Consider the following 20115-nt stretch of genomic DNA (forward strand, 5'->3'; position numbering starts at 1 on the left):
CTGACCTGAGCAGGCACCAGGAAAGGTACCAATAATAAATAATAGCTTGGCCCCAGAACCTGGCAGCAGCCCTGGAACATGGAAGGGTAGATCCCTACCACACCACTCCCAGAAACCTTACCTGAGCAGGCAGCAGGAAAGGTACCAATAGTAAATAATAGCTTGGCCCCAGAGCCTGGCAGCAGCCCTGGAACCTGAAGGGGTAGATCCCTATGCCCGGATGATCCTCAGTGGTCTGGGGTGCAGGCTTCAAACCTGTAGCTGTTTAGCGACAGAGTGGTTCATTTCCACCTTTCGGGCACCTTGTTGTAACAAATTTGGAGCTCCACACTTGAACAGAAGACCTGCCTATCAAGCTAAATTGGGCTTAAATTGGGGTTTCCAGGGCAACAGCAGGAGTTCAGACAGAGTTCAGACAATCCCTGCCTAAGTTGCCAAGGACATTGATTGCAGCTGCCAGACTGTCTGGCTTGCCGAACAGCAATGAACAAGCTTGCAATGACCACCTGTTCATTTAGAATGGAGCCTTATGAACAGCTTGTTCGCGAACAGCAGATTGGGCTGTTTGTGGCTTTTTTTTGTTCGTATTGCTGTTCGTGCCCATCTCTACACACAAGAACTAATGGGGCAAGACACAAATCATGCAATGAAATATTTGAACATGTGAACACATGAATCAGACCAAGTCAAGGTCATCATTGTCTACTCAGTCTGACAGCAGCTCTTCAGAGACTCAGGCAGAGGTCTTTCACATCACCCACCACCTGGTCCTTTGAACTGTAAATGCGAAGGATTGAACCTGTAACCTTTTGCATGCCAAGTAGATACTCTACTACTGGCCATGGCCCCTGCCCTATTAGAATAACAGGGGTATTTATTTAAATAATAATAAGTAAAAAAAATGTAACTCTGTCCTTCTACGTACATATATTTTTCCTGGGATTAGAAAACTGAGGCATGACCTCTCTGCTGAGCTGCCCCATATGGGCAATCAATTTAAGTTTTTAAATTTCCAGTTCAGTTATAAAAACCAATTGTGGCTCAACACAACCCCATCTTAACTGGGAGGACTTTCCAAGTCACTTCCTTCTAAGATCAACAGCTTTAGGTGGGTGAGTCAGTCAAGCCTCAAGATTATGTTTGTCCCAGCCTTGCCAGACCCAATAGCTCTGAGATGGAGATCCAAGGATCTTCATGTTTTACCTTAGGATGCTATTCAAAGTGATTGATTCTTCCCACTCACCCCCAACCTGGATAATCCCTGCAAACTGTTAGGCGTAGTTGCAAATATGTGAACTAAATCCTATCTTAGAATCTGCAGTGTAGGGTAGGTGAGTAAAATAACCCCAAACCCAGACCATTTGAGGCTCAGAGGAATAACTATTAGTTGGCTCACCAGTGACCTGCTAATCCTACATTGTGGCATGGGAGACAGGGTGCAGTAAAGTCTTGGCAGAGGGAGGCAGATGTGAGCTCCTTAAAAGCCCAGAGCCACTTGGGTTGTGAAATGAAGTTCCTTTGGCTGACTTTTTGCCACTGCATGAGCTCTACCTATATATTTATAGATAAAACAAATATTCCAACACACTAGAGACTGTAAGTCTCTAGTACTCTTTCGTCTTTGCTTTTTTTTCTCTACAAGTGTAATGAAAAGTCAAGTTCCATTATGGAAAATTAATTTGTTTTCAAGCACTTTAAAACATACATTATTAAGAATAAATTTCATACCTATGGATACATAACGTTCAATATATGGCTCTCTTTTTTGACAATTAGACAAAGGATCCTTCCTAGTACCTTGAAAAATATAGAATCATAAAAACTGTCAGGAATTCAGCCATATTTGCCCAACAATGGATATTAGTGCCCTTCAGGGTGCATTGCCATACTAGCAACAGGGGACAGTGGACATATACATTTTATATCCTTTGGTTGCACATTCACAGATGGTTGGTACTATCAGACTTTTCCTATTTGTGGATGGGGCAGGGGGCTGTTTCTGATCCAAAGTATCCTGATTCAATTCATTCAATGTATTCAATCTATGCTGATTCAATGTATCCTCATTTTTTTAGTAGAGTAGATTATTTCTGTGTAGTTCAAAAAAGTCCCTTTTGTTTTCACAAATATTCATAAAGGATAAACATGTTGACCTTGGAGTTAGTTATCCTTCTTCCTTCTGGCAAATATTTTCCCTGGATAACATAGCACAACAGTAATGAAATTTTGTTCCTAATGTCACCATTATTGGTTTCTTGTTCCATTGACTCAACAGAAATATAAGCTTCCCATGTATCTGATGATTGTTTTCCCCACATATTCAAGCAAAACTTTTGTACTAAATTTAATAGAACACATAGGTTTTAAAATGCAGATTGCCTATCAACAGTGATTCTCCATTCAGTCATTGGTATTGTGAATTGGGTACAGTTTTCCAGAGAGTATCTATTTAATCCAGAGAAACTGAAAGCTTCGCACATATGTTCTGGCCAGGAAGCCCAAAGCTTGTATTGATTATTTGATCATCACTTAAAATTAGCAGTATGTTGAGTGACTTTACGTTAGTATGAATGGCAATATTCATTAACTCGGAGGTAGCTGGCCTGTGGTCACTTTTGGGGTATGCACAGAATTTACTGGGTAGTTGTGTTTCCTTGGAATCATAAATAGTCTCTTATTCATTTCAGAACACCATGAAAATATAATTCTTACCCAAGGAGAAAATTATGCTGACTTCAATGGGCTTAGACTGGAGTAACTCTTCTTAGGATTGCACTGTTATTCCTGTATGAGGTCTCATAAGTCAGAGTTCACTTCCTCAGAAGAGAAAATAATTTCCCTCATATTCAAAACAGCCAAGTTACACCTTACCCCCTTCAGACATGTGTTATGGGAATGAGGGAAATGGTAGAGAGAATGGACAGGTATGAATGGAATGGTCACATGTGTGTGCATATACTCACTTAGTAGGCATGAAAAACAAAATTTTCCCATTTTAAAATGTTTTGCAGGATAGAAATATATCATTTCTTTTAGTTTACATACATGGTAGGTAAATTATAGTTTTATTAACACTATATTTATAGTGTTTTCATCCCAACTATTTATTTGCTGGGTTCCCCCTCTACCCTCCCCTTGTTTCATACATTTCAATATTTTTAATATTTTCTTTTTGTGTTATATGTCATTTTAAATAGTTTTGGACAAAAAAGTGTCATGTTGGATAAAAAATTACTATAAAATATTTTGTTCAGGAGTACAGGAAAAATCTAAAAGAAACGTCAACATTTGAACTGAATCTAAGTAGATATGAAATCCAATAACACTCTTTTGCATAATGCAATTCTATGCAGTTACTCCAGTCTAAGTTCACTGAAATCCATTGGCTTAGACTCGAGTAACTCTGCACAGGATTGCACGTAAGAGTGATTTTCATTCAAAGGTAGCTGTTTACTTATTACCTGTTACATCCACCAGAATCCCATCACTTCCAGCATATGTGTATTAAATGTACAATTTTCCAGCCCACATAGTGGTGGACATAATTTAAAAATGTAATATTATTTCTTGAAGAATATGTGACTAAGATTGGCCAAGGGAAGTATCATGGGATGATGATCTAGAATGGAAGGAATGCATAGGTCAGGTGAAGGAGTGAGGCCCAATCTTCTACTGCCAGTGCAATCCTAAGCAGAACGACCCCTTTCTAAACTAACTAATGTCATTGGATTTATGGTGCAATCCTAAGAAGAGTCATTCCAATCTAAGCCCATTGATTGCAGTGGGCTTAGACTGGAGTAACTCCACTTAGAGTTGCATTGTTAGAAGGCTATAATTTTTCTTTGGATTGCATTGCTAAGCTATCTGTACAGGCTTTGTGGTCAAAGCAACAAAGGGATTCAGATGGCTGCTTACTACCATATGCTAAACGTTGTTTTGATTTTCTCCTTGAACCTTAGGCCACATATCACTATATAGATTTTTGCCTAGGAAATTGAGTATGAACTAGAGTTAACAATAAAAATAATATAGACAAATCATACTTAAATCCCAAACCACTTCAGCCTTTTTATTACGGAACCTGATCCAGAAACTGAGTCCAATTTTCCATTTAAGTTTAGAAGTGTTCACCACAAATAGTGACATAATTCTCTATAGCATACTCATTAACTGAACATTAATAACTGACTGTGCAAAAGTCTGGTTTTCTAGATTATATAGCCACCAACAAGGTGTTCCAAGAAACACCTACTCCCTTTACTATCTCTTAATTTTTGAATTTTTTCACCTTCTGGCATAGCCTGAAGATATTTTGAGCATTATTTGTAATAAGAGTGAAAAGTTTCTCTTGTGATAGTTCTGTGAAGCCATGCTGTCCCTCATTTTTTTCGGGATATCAAAGACTGGAATAGATCAAAGGAAAAACAGTATGAGAAATGTTTCACTATCTTTTTGCTTCTGACTTGGAGAAGTTGATATATGGCTGGTTAAGAAGAAAAAATGGCCAATCTAGCCATGTGCCTGATACATTGCTCCTGTCTTCATACTATGCCTAATAAGAATGCCTGAAACCATTTTCAGAACAAGTTAGTTCCGTGTGCAGTTGTAGTCAATTTGGATCATGATTGAGATTGATGCACAGTACATTATTAATTGTATACTGTGACAAAGATCATGTTTAAGTCATTGGTGGTAGAACCTCTTGAGAATGGCTTGTCAGCAGGAATTGTACCATGAAAAGATTGAAACAAAACATATTCGCTAGGAGGTTTTGTTCCACAAAGTACATCTCCATTGTCCATACACCCCACGACAAAGACACAAGACTCAAAATGTTGGGTTAAAAAGATTGCTGATCTGCTGTAGCAAATGTCCACAGCTTTTTCCTCTCACTTATTTATTCTTCAAGTAACTTGGGAAACTGGATGTATCCTAAGCCTCAATTGCTTAGGCAATCCCATCGAGACCTCAAGTTCAGCACAGTGTATGTTTTTCAGGGCCGGATCTATGGTTGCCAGCGCCCAGGGCAACCGAAGACTGGCCACTCGCACTCGCGCGCTCTCCCAGCACTGCGTGATGACATCACTTCTGTGACGTCATCATGCAGGGCGGCATGTGCCACCCTGCAGCAAGCTGGCTGTCCCAGCACGCTGCAGAGCTGGCGGTGGCAGCTCAAGTGGCTGGGAGGCCGCCCACGCCATTCGCCTGCCCCGCAGGACAGGAGGTGCATGGCAAGCCGGCTGCCCCGTCCTGCGGGGCAGGTGAAAGGCAGCATGGGTGGCTGGGCAGCCAGCTTGCCATGCGCCCCCTGTCCTGCGGGGCAGGCGAATGGCACGGGTGGCTTCCCAGCCACCCGCGCTGCCTTTCACCTGCCCTGCAAGACAGGGGGCACGCAGCAAGTGCACCCCCTGTCCTGCCGCCCATGTGCTCCCGGGACTGGCCGCTGTGCCCGGTGCCCCCTCTTTGGCAGCACTGGGGGCAGACTACCTCCCCTGCCCCCCGTCGATCCGGCCCTGATGTTTTGTACCTTACCTTCCATTGCTTGCACATCTAATGGTTTGCCAAGAGGAGCACATTAACCACCCTATGCTTGGTATGCAGAACTGGTGAAGCAAGGCCCCATTTCATGAATGCCAGTCAGACACTGGCGTTCCAGAAATTCTTACTTGGTCCATTGAGACTGAGCTAATCCTGCTCACCCATGCTTCAGAAAGGTGATGTGTGCATCATAGAGGTAAAACCATTGACTAGGCTGCATGAGCAATCTCAGATCTTTGTGCAATCTTCCATTTAAGGGGTCAAGGCAAGACCACCCACCCTCATGTCTAGGCAGGGAGCAAGATTATGTCAATAATTATTATGGTACACTGCAGTAGAACCTTCATTTTAAAAATGTGGACACTCTCCCTTCCTTCTATATAGTCCTTATTTATGTAAAGGGTGAAACTAGGTCTCATGGTACTTCTATTATTTAGAATAGTAAGCATTCATTGAAAAAAGACTGATTTCCCCCCACCCTCATTAAGAATACAAGAAATACATAGAAACCTGCCTGTCAAAGGGGTTTGATTTTCTGCAGAGTATTTTAAGAGCAGAACAGCTAAATGCTGGTAGAAGAGGTCTAGGCTGTAGCTACAAGTAGACTTTATTGTATTTTGGCAAGCAGAAAACACGCTCTGCCATTCCTGTGTAATATTATGATTCACAATCAGAATAAGTACTGGAAAACTTTTTTTAAAAAAAACTACAGAAATTTGTTCAAAGGTAAATAGTGTGATAGTTGGCTAAACTCAGTAGAATTGTAGCAAAGAATTAATTGTCACAGAAAAAATAAATGGAATATATGAGCCAACAATGTGATGCCTTGGAAAAAACCAAGACAAGTATATGTGACACTAGAACCAGTACTTAGGAAGCACTATAATGATCTCATTGGAATGATTATGCTCAGTTTAGGGACTCATACTTCAGAAGAAAGCTGTCAAATTGACAAAATGGAGGAAAAATTAAAGGGCTGAGATATACTTAGTCTGCAGGAAATGTGGGTCAGGGATAATTGCTGATAGCTTTCACATGTTGAAAAGGATGTTGGTAAGAGAGGGCTAAAACTCTGTTGGCCGTATCCACAAGGAACAAAGTATTAAATAATGCATTTAAATGAAACAAAAGTTTGGTTGCAATCCTAATCAGATTTACTTCTGAACAAACCAGCATAGAATCAACTTCTTACAGCTGTGTAGCAAATAAACAAACAATTCCCAGTAAGCATTAGTTTTTGTCATAATCGCCTAAAGGTGGGAATTGTGGTTAGAATTTTTGTGGGTTTCCCCGCTGGGTTGGGGTGGATTTTATTGAGAGCAAGTGTTGATTCCCACACCACTATTAGTCAAGCGGACATAGCCTATTTCCCAACCTCATCCTGGGTTCTGGGTTCGTTCCATGGCTTCGCAGCCGGGCAACCCTTAATCGGGACTTCACTCGCCTTCCCTTAAGAAAGTTAAAACTATACACTTAATATGACGCTTAAAGGGCAGAGTTTATTTTCTACAGAGGCTAAGACCACAAAGCAATCCTCTACAAAGATGCACACTTAACATTATACTCTAAGTCAGAATACAGCTTAACACTTTAAACTTATGAACAGAAGGCAATCTTAAAGCTATAATACTTAACCTAAGTCATGGCAAAAAGCAAGGGTCCCCTTGGACTGAGCTCAGCTGGGCAGAGGGGCTTCCAAGCTGGAACCTCTCTAGCCGCTTGGCCAGGGCGTCAGCAAAGCTGTAATGGTGAGCACCTTCCTTTAAAGGTGTCTTTTGGGCATTGTGACATCACTAGTAGAATGTTCTCCTGCCAAGGACTTCAGGGATCCTACCTTTCTGCTTATCGGTTTCTCCTTGTGGGTCAGAGGCCTTTGGCACTTGTTCCAACATGCTCAGCAGAAAGTGAAAAGGCTTCAGGCTAGCAAGAACCCGATAAGGTCTGCGGGCAAAAGTGAAAGGACCTTGGGGGTGTCACGAGGTCCTAGTGTGCTACATTCTTCCACTAGCTTGCTTGTGGGGGAGTCAGAAGAAACGAAAGTTAAGAGAAAGGGAGGGCAGAGGGGGAAAGCCTCCGCTTTTGGAGTTTTAAAAGTCTTTTCCCCATAGGCCTGGATTTGAACCTGTTAATGGCCTGGGACTCCATAATTCCCACGACAGGAATCATTAAACAAAGCTTTCTAGAATTTGTAGTACCGCTCACTGAAAAATCTGACAAAATCTAGCTGTCTGCGTGGATAATAACAGTTTCTATCACTTTGTTGTAGTTAAGCAGGTGTCCAACCATGTGGTGTGTCCAAACATTAAAACTCATTACAAGAAACCATGGTTCTTAAAACTTTCTTAGGTTTTGATAACACTTCATATTGTAGCTGAAATCCTGCACGTAGAGTGCATAAACCCCAATAAACCAAATAATAATATACTGGACAGCAATCTATAGCAATACTTCAGGGCTTTTTTTTCAGGGGAAAGAGGTGGGAAAACTCTCACCAGGGGCAACTCCCACGAGTAGGAGCTGCCCCTGTCAGTATAAGGGATTGCATGATGATGTCACTTCCAGGAAGTGATGTTATCACGCAAGTGGTGGCCATCCCGGAAGCGCTCCCATGCTCCATAGTGGCCCCAATTCAGCCAGGATCAGGCCAAATTTGGCCCAGATCAGGCCTAAATCGGCTCTGAAGAGGCTGCTGTGGCACGGGGGACACTCCCCACCCAGCAGCGGCCAGAACTGGGCAGCATTGGGCCAAAAGGGGCCTGAAATGGCCTGGATTGGGCCCAAATCATCCTGGAACGGGCTGCTTCCATATGGGAAAGCACTCCCCCACTGGGCAGCAACCTGATCCTGGGCGTTTTGGGCCTGATCCCGCCCATTTTGGGCCCGAATTGGGCCCAACATGGCCAAAAGGGGCACAAAATGGCCAGGATTGGGATGCTGCTGGGTGGAGGAGTGTTGCCCCACCTGGTATAGGCCTGATCCTGGCCATTTCGGGCTGGATCCTAAATTGGGCCCTAAATAGCTGAAAGGAGCCCACAATGGCCAGGACTGGGCCTGAAATGTTTAGGATTGGGCCACCGCCAGGCAGGAGTCACATAGGTATTTTTAAAATGCTCTGACCATTTTGGGCTCAATTGGACCAAGATCAGGCCCAAAACAGCCAGGATTTGGCCACTGCTGGGCAGCGGAGGGTTCCCCGCCTGGAAGTGGCCTGTTCCAGGCTGATTTGGTCCTGATCTGGGTCATTTCGGGGCCATTTTGGCCATTTGGGGCCCATTTAGGGCCCGAAATGGCCAGGATTGGGCCAAAATGTCCAGGATCAGGCCCCTGCTGGGCAGAAGCAGCTTGTTCTATGCCAATTTGGGCGCATTTGGTGCCCATAACATCCAGGATCAGGCCCCAAACAGCCAGGATAGGGCCTCTGCCAGATGGGGGAACACTTCCTCGCCTGGCAGCGGCCCGATCCTGGCTGTTTCAAGCCTGGTCCTGGCCCAATTGGGTCCAAAATGGCCAGAGCATTTTAAAAATACCCACATTATGTGGGTATTTTTAGAGGTGCCAGAATGCCGTTCCAGGGTTTTCCAGCTCAAAAAAAGCCCCGCTTGAACAATACCTGTTACCTACCTAAGGCGATTCCTTATCAAGTCAATCTTATGGAAGTTTATTTTTAAAATGATTCCATTTGTTTAAAGGGACAGTCTCAAGGATCTGTGTATAGGGAGGGCTTGTTGTCTTTGAGATTTCCAAGTTTAAAAAAAAGTGCATCTCTCAAGAATAGTTTAGGTACAGGAAACTTGTTGTTCTAGTTGACTCAGTTGATTCTTTTAAACTATTTATGCCTTTTCTTGGAAGCCCCAAGGTGGACTTTATTTTGATCTTATTCTTATTGAAAGATAGTGATGTTTTATGAATCTAGGATAATAATCTCTCTTTCTACTAGAAAGCTACAGCCTCTCACATTTAATATAACTAAGAACATTGATAGCAACATCTGCAAAGCTAGAAAGGGGAGGAGTTTTTGTATGGCTATTACAACAAGTGTTACCAATTTGGCTCTTTCTTTTTATCTTTAAAATTTCTACCTGAGTAAGAAATTGAATCAACGAATGAATTTTTAAGGAAAAACTGGAGGGATAATGGAAATATCAATATAAAATCAATACGGCAGGTTAGAAGATAAAATATGTTTTCAGGCTAGGCCTAGAGCCCCAGGAGCAATGATACAATTACTTATTGGCTCTTTATCCTGATTACAGAAATCAATCTTCAGCTAGAGCAAAGAGTTACCTCCCATCCCATTTTTCTTAAGTGTTTTTCCTTTTAAATCCAGGTCACTTTGCATTCTGTAGTGATTCTTTCATCAGTTGCAGCATATAGATGGCAAATACCATTTTTATAAAAGCAAACTGTAAAATCAAATGTATGTTTTACAGTCTGTGATTTTTATAAAATGAGTTTTGATTTTGTGTCAACTCTCAAAAAACTAAAACAATCTTTATATTGTGGAATGTAGGAGAAACACATAACTAGTAAAATAGAGCTCATGAAACTAATTAGACTACAAAAATTATTACAGACTTTGTTCTGTACTTTGAGAAAGGGATGACAGACATACACAATCATATTGCATAAAAACAATTGAATGATTGCATAATATAGAGTCCCTAATTAAAAAGAAAGCCAAAGTACATTTATTTTTCAGTGTTATAATTTCTTATTGCTGTCATATTTGGAATGAAGGAATCCCTTTGTGTAATGTGTTATAAATAATTTCTAATGTTTATTTATTTATTTACAAATATATAACCTACCTTTCTGCCTTTTTAATGGACATCAAGGCAGCTAACAAATTTAAAACATACATAATAAAATCACATTTTAAAAACCATTAAAACCAACAAAAACACACCATTAAAGCAATTAATACCAGAGCTAAAATACAAGTATAAAAATATGAAAACAAAAATTAAAATACTGCACAGGAGGGATCACTGATGAAACACCATATTAAACAAAAGTCTTCACCTGCTGGTGAAAGATGGCAACAGAAGGGAACAGACAAGTGTCCCTGGGGAGAAAGTTTAAGACTAGACTCTGTCCTAGGTTGTGCTTTAGCACTATTTCAAATAACCCTGTGACCCAATGGTCTTAGACAACATAAATCAGACAAATACTGCCTTCTAAGGGCCAAGCTACACATGACGAATGACACTTGAATGGCAAGTGTATTTTTCCCTGTTCACTTGCCCTCCACTCAATCCACTTGCTGTTCAAGTGTCATTCGTCATGTGTAGCTTAGCCCTAATTCCACTTTGAAATTTTGCCACAACCGGTATTATATCAAAATCAGAATTAGCTAGCAAAAGAAGCTGAGGAAGCAGAGGGAGCACCAGAACCAAGCATTGGTTGGTTCCAGAAATGTCTCAAAGGGGCCACCAGCATTCACTCAAAAGAAGATATGAGCCAAATTTCAATTGCACCAGCTCCACAAGGACACGGTCTATCTGTGAATAAACTATTCCTTGGAATCTACCGAAGAAAACAGCAGAAGGAAAAGAATTTAAACTTGGCTAAAGAAAAGCCCTCTGATACCAGTTGATAAAAATAAGATGGAAGAGTAAAAAGTAGCACAAAAAATAATGTAGCTCACACTCTACAAGTTTTCGCGAGGGCTGACTGATGATCTAAGGTCTCCAGTGTGCTATCAAGAGATATAAGGTCCATGGTTTAAGGCCCTGGGCCAGTTGGCTCTGCCCACATGAATTCAAACGTGGCATGAAGCTTGATTGGTGGGGGGTAACTAGAGGGTCAGCTGATCAGGGGACAGCAGCAGAGGTTACTTACTTCACTGGGCCTCTGCACACCAGTGGTCTTGAAAATAAATACCAAAACTGTGACCATCAGTCATGTCTGAATGGACTTGAAAATCCTGCTGCAACAGGTGCCTCTGCCTCTAAAAAGATATGCCACTGAAACCTTCTAAAAATGAAGCCACATGACGGCATCTTCCACATGGCCCATAACCCTGATTTTATAGTGTGCCTCTTCTGCGTTCCTTGTGGCATCGACTACGCACTGAAAGGAAGCTCTGTCTGAGGATGCTACGACAGGCAAAATTTAAATAACCCAGCAAAGCCTGCATCTCCCTCAATGTAGGTTTCTTACTAAAGAAAAAACTCCTCAAGAGTGCTGTGCACTTTTCCTCTCCTATAAAAGCCTGCAGGCTTCTGCCATAGGGTCTATACCTATCCCCCAGTACAATAAACTCCTAGCCAGCCTTTCTGTCTTTTCAGCTGCCAAAGGAACATCAATGTTAACTCTCCCCAAACTGTCATAAGTTAGGTACATTTCCCCAAATTCCTTGGGCAAGCAAACAAACAAAAAAATCCAAATAATCAGTGACTGTGTAGGAGGCAGGGCTTTTTTTCAGCAGGAACGCGGTGGAACAGAGTTCCGGAACCTCTTGAAAATGGTCACATGGCCAGTGCCCTGCCCCCGATCTCCAGACAGAGGGGAGTTTAGATTGCCCTCCGCGCTGCTTGGTGGCGTGGAGGGCAATCTAAACTCCCCTCTGTCTGGAGATCAGGGGGCGGGGCCACCGGTCATATGACCATTTTCTCCAATGGCAACCCACTGAGTTCCACTACCTCTTTTCCCAGAAAAAAAGCCCTGGTAGGAGGCCATATTTTTCTTAAAGCCCATTCTAACATGGTTCTTAGAAAAGTTTCAAATGCTGAGCATGAGATGGAACATCCCATAGGCATGGCCTTACCAAAGTTCCCCCAAACAAAAACCTAATAATTCGGTATTGCTAGAGTGTATTGGCAGAAGTCTGAAAAACAACTTAATGCTGCACTGGCCCAACAAGGTGCCTGTCCCTTGAGACCAGACCAAATTATTATCTTGAGTCATATCTGGGCATGCTGGTACAAGTGATGTTCATGACTTAAAAGCCATGGGCCAGTTTGCCTCAGTCCATGTTAATACAAATGCAGCACGAGTCTTGATTGGTGGGGGTCAGCCAACCAGAGGAGGGTGGCAGGAGGTTACTTACCTTGTTGTACCTCTCCTTAGCAAGCAGCACATTTTACAAGCCCTAGCAAGGACCAGCTGATGATCTAATTCCTCTAATGCTCTATCAAGAGATAGCCTTGCAGACTGAGGGACCAATAGATAATAGAAATGCAGGGGACTTTCGGGTTACCACTGCCTAATCTCAGAGGGTGAGGGGCCTAAAGCAGATCCTTAGTAGGGTCACATTGTAATCCTAAAGCCATTTTCCTGGGCGTATGCCTAATTGAATACCATTAGACTTACTGCTGTGTAGATCTTCTTAGGGTTGCTCCCTAACAGTGTATCATTAAAAACGGCATTACTCCCCTCTAAGTCAAATGGTTTTGTAAAGGTGTAACTGCTTAGAACAGCATTGTAATCATTACTTTGGTGTGGTTTGGAGCCATGACAAGATAAACACATTACTTTACTCTTTCATTCAGGCAACCAAAGCATAATGCATAATATATTCACATTACTGTGGTTTGAGTGTGAAGCTACCATGGATAAGTGCAACCTCTAACTCATGCAATGTATGGACAGGAGGCAATGACCCCCAGGTAGCACTAAAAGGGCAAACATTGACCAAGTAGTTCTCCAGGATTTTTGAGGCACTGTAAAGCATCTTCAAAAGTTGAAAAGAATAGGGCAGCCTCTGCTTACTCAGGGATCAGTGTGTACTTCTGAAGCCCATAGGGTGACCCACAGAATGACAGCCAGTCTGTTCATAAGCCGCTGTGTCACTTTTGCTAGTAAACCCTCTTAGAGAGTTCAATAAGACTTTGCTAATGAAATTAGCAAAATTATCCACTCTGTAACTCTAATACAGTATCGTAGTTGGGGTACATTTTATTTACAATGCATTGCCCACAATCTTCAGAGGAAAATTACATATTTATGAAAATTCGTATCAGAAGGAGGGTAGGCCTCTTTGTCTAAGCATCTCAGCATTAGTTTAATTCAGTGGTAAAATCAGCAGCTTCACTACCAAAACTTGTGAGGATTAAAAAGAAAACCAACACATGTTCCATGCAGCATGCAATAAAAAAAGTATCTCTTTTTTCAAAAAAAATTGCCGTTCAGGCATTTAATTAAAACTTCAAAAATAGATTAATTGTAATTGAAGACATAACAAATATAGTTTGGACTTTTTGCTAAGGGAATCTAAATTAACATAGTTAATGAAATTACTTTACTTCTTTTTGCTTTGTCAGGAAACTAAATCCCTTCCACTTGAAAAACAAATAATCAGCTAAAGCAAATGCTCTGCTTTTTTCACCCAGGGACTGCAAAAGCTATTAAGGCAAATTCCGGAAAACTACATTGACACTACTTTAGAAGTGATCTTTTAACACCTTTACAAATGTTATTGTGCTTTTGGAAAATTAGTGCTTGTTCTTTTGTATGCTACAGAGACTTTAGCGGTGTAAGCTAGAATCAGGGATTTTATGATCCCCTGCCCCTTTAAATCTAGTTATTTCACTGAAAGTATTTTCAAACTAGGTAGATGGGCTAAACTTTTTGAACTCATTTAAAGCTACTTAAACTAAAAGCACTAAACGAAGCATGGATGGCCCTCATCAACTTGGAAATATCTGAAAACATGCTCTCCTCATCAACTTTCAGGCATAGTTGTAGTGCATTCTTAAACGAGGATTGCCAGCCTCCAGGTAGGGCTTAGACATCTCCCAGAATTTCAATTGATCTCCAGGTGACCATTTCTCCTGGAGAAAATGGCTGCTTTGGAGGGCGGACTTTCTCAAATGATACCTTGCTGAGGTCCTTCTCCTCTCCAAAACCTGCCACCCTAGGATCCACCCCCAAATAACCAGGAATTCCCAACCCAGTGTTGGCAACCCTCTAACAGAATTACACCCTTCTAAATCCATGGTAGTCAATGGACTTAGGAAATGTAAATCAGTTTACAATTGCACTGTTAGAACTTTGACTTGCAGTTGCCATATATCCAAACTGGTGTCCAGTTAAGAAGCTATTTCAGAAAGCTACAATCAGATATAAATGATCACCATTTGTTTAATACCTATTCCCTAGTTCCTCTTTGGCGATCACAACTAAAACAGCAAACCTCTTTTTTTAACATTTGGTAAACTTAAACAGCAGCTTGCCATTTTGTGTTAACACTATAATTGTCCTCTATCCAGTGCTTTTATTGTAAAAAATGCCAGTACACATTTATAAGGTTCTACTGATTTGTGATTTCTACCTTTTCTCCATTAGGACTTGGGAGAGCCCCCTACCCTCCACAGGTACTGATACCCAATACTAGCGAGTACCAACCTGTTAGCAGTTAAACTCCTCTTTCATCCTAGAAGGGCAGTTTATGGATTTGGAATATCATGAATAGAGATGGGCATGAACAGCAATACAAACTAAAAATACCCACGAACAGCCCAATCTGCTGTTCGGGAACAAGCTGTTTGTGAGACTCCATTCTAAACAAACAGGTGGTCATTGCAAGACTTGTTCATTGCTGTTAGTTGCTGTTCATCAGGCCAGACAGTCTGGCACCAGCAATCAATTCCCTTGGCAATGTAGGCAGGGATTGTCTGATCTCTGTCTGAACTCCTGCTGTTGCCCTGGAAACCCCAACCTAAGCCCAATTTAGCTAGATAGGCAGGTCTTCCTTCCAAGTGTGGACTGGAGCTCCAAATTTGTTACAAGAGGAAAAGACCAGGGGGGAGGGGGGCTCCCAGCTCTGGCTTTCAGGGAGAGACAGCTGCTGTTAGAGAGGCAGGGTGAGTGCATTGGAGCTTGAATTTTCTCTGTGTGTGGTGGGATAGGGATCTATCCCTTCAGGTTCCAGGGCTGCTGCCAGGCTCTGGGGCCAAGCTATTATTTATTATTGGTACCTTTCCTGCTGCCTGCTCAGGTAGGGTTTCTGGGAGTTGTACGTTAAGGATCTACCCCTTCAAGTCCCAGGGCTGCTGCCAGGCTCTGGGGCCAAGCTATTATCTATTATTGGTACATTTCCTGCTGCCTGCTCAGGTAGGGTTTCTGGGAGTGGTGCAGTAGGGATCTTGATGGCTGGAGGAGAGCCTGCTGTCCCCCATGAACAACAAACATGTTCGTGGCAGGATCATGTTCATCAGTGTTCATTGTTGTTCGTAGATGGAAACAAACAATGAACACCATGTTCAAGTTTTTTTTCTGTTTGTGCCCATGTCTAATCATGAACCCCTTTGCCAGCACTGCCCAGCAAGGCAGCATGGATGACAGCTGGCCTGGAAACTGGAAAATTGCCAAGATGTGGGTCATAGGGATGACTGACTATATGGCCCCCATACCTCAGACAGCAGCAGAAATGATGAGGCTTCCTGAGACATTTTCCTGCCTAATTCCATCAACGCCTCCCTCCACCTTTTCTAATCCCATTTACCTAATCAGGGTTATGCAACACATCTGATAACCTCCCTATTCAGTAGTTGCCAGGTCACCAAGCAATATTTTCACCCATAGCCCAGCCCAAGATAATCACGTCACACCTTTCCCAACTTATTGTCCTACCTCCGGACAAGCAATTAAGCTACTGTTTTGGATGCAAAATGCCAGTTTTGCTCCAAAATACATTTTGGACTATGACTAAACTGCCCAGCCATATGCTCAGTTTGTTTGTGTGTGTGTGTGTATGTGTCTTGGTATCTGCCTACACCCCCTCAAGTTCACTTGAGCCTCCTTGCCATGAAGTGCAGATCACTTTGTTGCTCCTCTGCAGATCCTCTCCTCCTTCTCTCTGAGACCAATAAACATCACCCAATCCCAACTTCTATCTCCATTTTCCTCATTTTCTTAGTTAGCTCTGTTTGTATGCCGTTTGTGTTTGCCTTTTATTGTTCTGTTAATAAAGAAATCTTTCCTGTTGTACACCAGCCTGTTTACTTGAGAGTTCTCTAAGGGAATATCCTGGTATATGTTGGTGGAGATCTCAGTTACCCCTTCTTGCTGCGTCTCCTTGAATGCTAATCTCCCCAACTCACAAAGAGCCCCCCTTTGGGTAACAACCCTCCCCCCCCACACACACACAAAGCCCTGCCCTTTTCTGATAAAATAATTTCAGAATTAATTATACTTTGTCCAGGGTCATAAGGTAGTGTTTGCCAATCTGTGGGACAGACCAAACGTGGGATGCATTTCAGCCATCCCTAATAGCAGCTTCTGCATTTTGCACCCTTCTCTTTCCTCTTCTTCCTTGCCAGCTTCTCCCATTCTTGCCCCCCCTTTTGCAACAATAATGGGGGGAATCTATTTGGCTGCTAGTTACTTTACAACAATAGCTGGAAGAAGGGGCAGGAAAGGCTGGAGAGTAGATGGGAGCTGTTCAGGCAAGGAAAAGCAAGAGGAGGAGAGAAAGAGATGTGTGTGAGCATAGGCTCTGTCTTGGCATTGCTCCTTCAGCAGCCCAACCTCTTGCTCAGCCTCCTCAAGTGCCTCCATGCCCTCCCACCTGCTGTGGGAAATGTTGCACTGAGCCACTTGCCACCCATCTCTTTGCCAACATCTGCCATCTTCCCACATCACCTCAACCTGTTCCTCCTCTCCACTCCTCCTCAATCTCTTGGGACAGTCCTAGATGGTTCACCTTATAAAGTAAATTTGGACTTGTGGGTCACCATATCAAAAAGGTTGGGATCCGCTGTCATAAGGTATCCCCGCTTGCAGTTTGCATGATATAACACAGGCTGTATACTTCAGATTGTACTAGAAAATGTATATTTCTTTTATATTGTCCTCACAATTCTTAAATCATTTTGAAGATTTCTTCTAATTAACAAAGGTAACCTAAATTGGGTAAAACATAAGCATGCTCCAACCACAGCTAACCAGTCTTTAGGTACCAGTCATGTAACAGTCATTTAGGTCTGTGCTTAAATCTCTCCCATTGAAATCAATTGAATTATAAAGCCCTTAACTGGGTCCTTATCATGTGCTACATTTGATTTAAAGATGACACTTTTCTACTTTCCATCTTGCACAAAAAACATTTCCATTTAAAAAGTATTCTTAGCATCGCTCATGAAAGACCTGTTAAGTAAGAAAGACTTGTCAATGCATCTTTCTTAGAGGTATATTAGATGTCTGCAGCTGTATTTGCATATAAATGATTTGCTTGTATAATATGTACTTTTTGCATAGAAATTAATTTCCATGATTCTTTTTATCCTGCCTTAACTAAGCATTATCATAAATCTAATTTTTTATGGTTGATCTCTCCATTTTGTGACATATATTTAAAATCAGGAGGGACATTTGTTTTTATTGTAATTATTGTCTATAAGCTTTCTGTGCTTTATTTTAAAAGGCAACCAGGCATAAAGTGTAGAAATCAGACCACTAAGATCTCCATTTTGAACATTCAAGCAGAGAGAATAATTTATCTATTACTAAGAAACAATGATATGTGAGGTATTCGAAAGAAAACTGGAATTCTAAATTATCATCAGAGTTGCTGCTTTTTGATAGAGTAGCTTTAGAGTGGATAACATGGATTTCTGGCTCAGTTAAGTAAAAAAGTGAAAAGATGGATTTGTTGAGCTTTGACAAGGATTTAAAAGTCCACATTGCTCTCATTTATGCATCCATTTATGTCAGTGACTCAAACAGAAAATGTCTTTAATGCCTGTAGAATTTTACATCTTAAAATTTACAGCATCTTAATTACTTAAATTACTAGAACTACTTAGACTAATGTGATATATGTCTACATGGCCCAGCTGTTGACTACATTCAGACATCACACTAACCCTCTCTGCTTCTTCATGATGAGCCTGAAGCTGGCTTGTTACTGTGCTCATGTACCCCTTTTCACCCCTCCCCCCACTTACTGAGCATGACTGAGGGCGAAGCTACAAGTGACGAATGACACTTGAACGGCAAGTGTATTTCTCCCTGTTCACTTGCGCTCCACTCAATCCACTTGCCGTTCAAGTGTCATTCGTCACTTGTAGCTTGGCCCTGAGAGCTTCCATTTTAAAAGCCTCTGGGACAGAAACAAACTTCCATTGGCTCAGGTACATGCATTCAGATAGCATGGAAACTTGGACCTTGATTCAAGGGTTTTGAAGTGAGCCATGTTGACTATATTTCTTATGGCTCCTGTTACCAAGAAAACTATTGTTACTAGTTGACTACCTATTTTGTGGTCACTGTGAGGAGAAATTGAAGAAAATGGGCATATAGAGGTAAGAGAAGAGAAAGCTGAAAAGAGATGTGGATATCCTCTTCAAATATCATAATGGCTGTCATATAGAAAGGGGGAAAGATTAGTGCTAAAGGGCTTTCATAGGATATAGATTTCAATTGAACATAATAGACATTTCCTGAGAGCAGGGCCGATTCCAGATGACTAACCTTAAAGCGCTTCATGCCGCCCTCTTCCGGATCGCGACGGGGAAAATGCGAAATATTGCGTTTCCTCACGCGAGTTTTGCGCGACGATGCGCAAAACTTGCGCGAGGAAACGCAATATTTCGCATTTTCCCCGTTGCGATCCGGAAGAGGGCGGCATGAAGCACCTTATGGTTAGTCATCTGGAATCGGCCCAGGTGAACAAATTACTGGGCATATGAAGGTCTGCCTCACTGGAGACCTTCAAGGCACAGGTTAAACAACCATTTTAGATGATCTTATAGCTTTGGATCTGCTGCACTGAGCAGGGGTTTGCTCTTTCTAATTCTATAATTCTAAGAACATAATCTAACTGAAAATTCATGATAAACAGAGTGATACCCATTTATAGAAGGAAGATTCCCTCATTTGTTGTGCTAATGCCATGGCACCTGATCTACACCTGCTGATCAGCAAGGATCAATGACATCATTAGTTTTCTCCAATCCAACCTTTTAATGCAAAAATCAATACAGCTGCTTTAAGCCTATTCAGTGTGCCTCTTCATTTGCTTCCATGTCCCGATCAATAGAAGTTCTGTATGCTTTATTATGAACCTGAAAATGGGCTCATTACATTGGAAAATGTTGCCAAGCCAGGCAGTTCATCTGTGTAAAGATAGATTGATACTATTTTCTCGTGAAAATGGGCTCATTTTTAAAGCAAATGTGTTCTTTTCATTGAAAAATGGGTGGAATGTACCTATTTATTTTTACAGCTCATGTATCACAAAATCCAAACACCAATTGTAGGAGAGAAACTGTTTTTCTGGTTTACATGTTGGTGAACTGAAACTCTATAATTGAGGTCAAAACAGATACAACATTCATCTGAGCACTTTTATAAACACCCAATCCAAAATAACAAATTAATGAGCAAGAAAAATGTGCAAAGTGGGTTTTATAGGTAGATCATAATGTTTAATGTCAATATTTTCATAAATTTACCTGTATGTTAACCTTTTCATGCAGTGAAAGTATTAAATAAATGTAATAAAACCAGGGATGTGTTCTGCCCAGACTCATATTGCAAATATTAGCATTTTGGAGCTTTCTAGTTCAAAAATCCTCAAGGGTTTAATAATGTATATAGAGATTTGGGTGAATGGAGCAGACACGGCTTGCA

The 20115-nt window shown here is 41.6% G+C and overlaps 1 non-coding gene across 1 annotated transcript; it reads left to right on the top strand.

The window, feature by feature from the left end:
• The first annotated feature begins 214 nt into the window (after positions 1–214).
• On the top strand, positions 215–301 carry TRNASTOP-UCA (transfer RNA opal suppressor (anticodon UCA)). Its single transcript has one exon. It is a non-coding gene; the product is annotated as a tRNA-Sec (tRNA).
• Positions 302–20115: the final 19814 nt, after the last annotated feature.

The sequence above is a fragment of the Eublepharis macularius genome, chromosome 9, assembly GCF_028583425.1.
Source record: "Eublepharis macularius isolate TG4126 chromosome 9, MPM_Emac_v1.0, whole genome shotgun sequence".
NCBI lineage: Eukaryota > Metazoa > Chordata > Lepidosauria > Squamata > Eublepharidae > Eublepharis > Eublepharis macularius.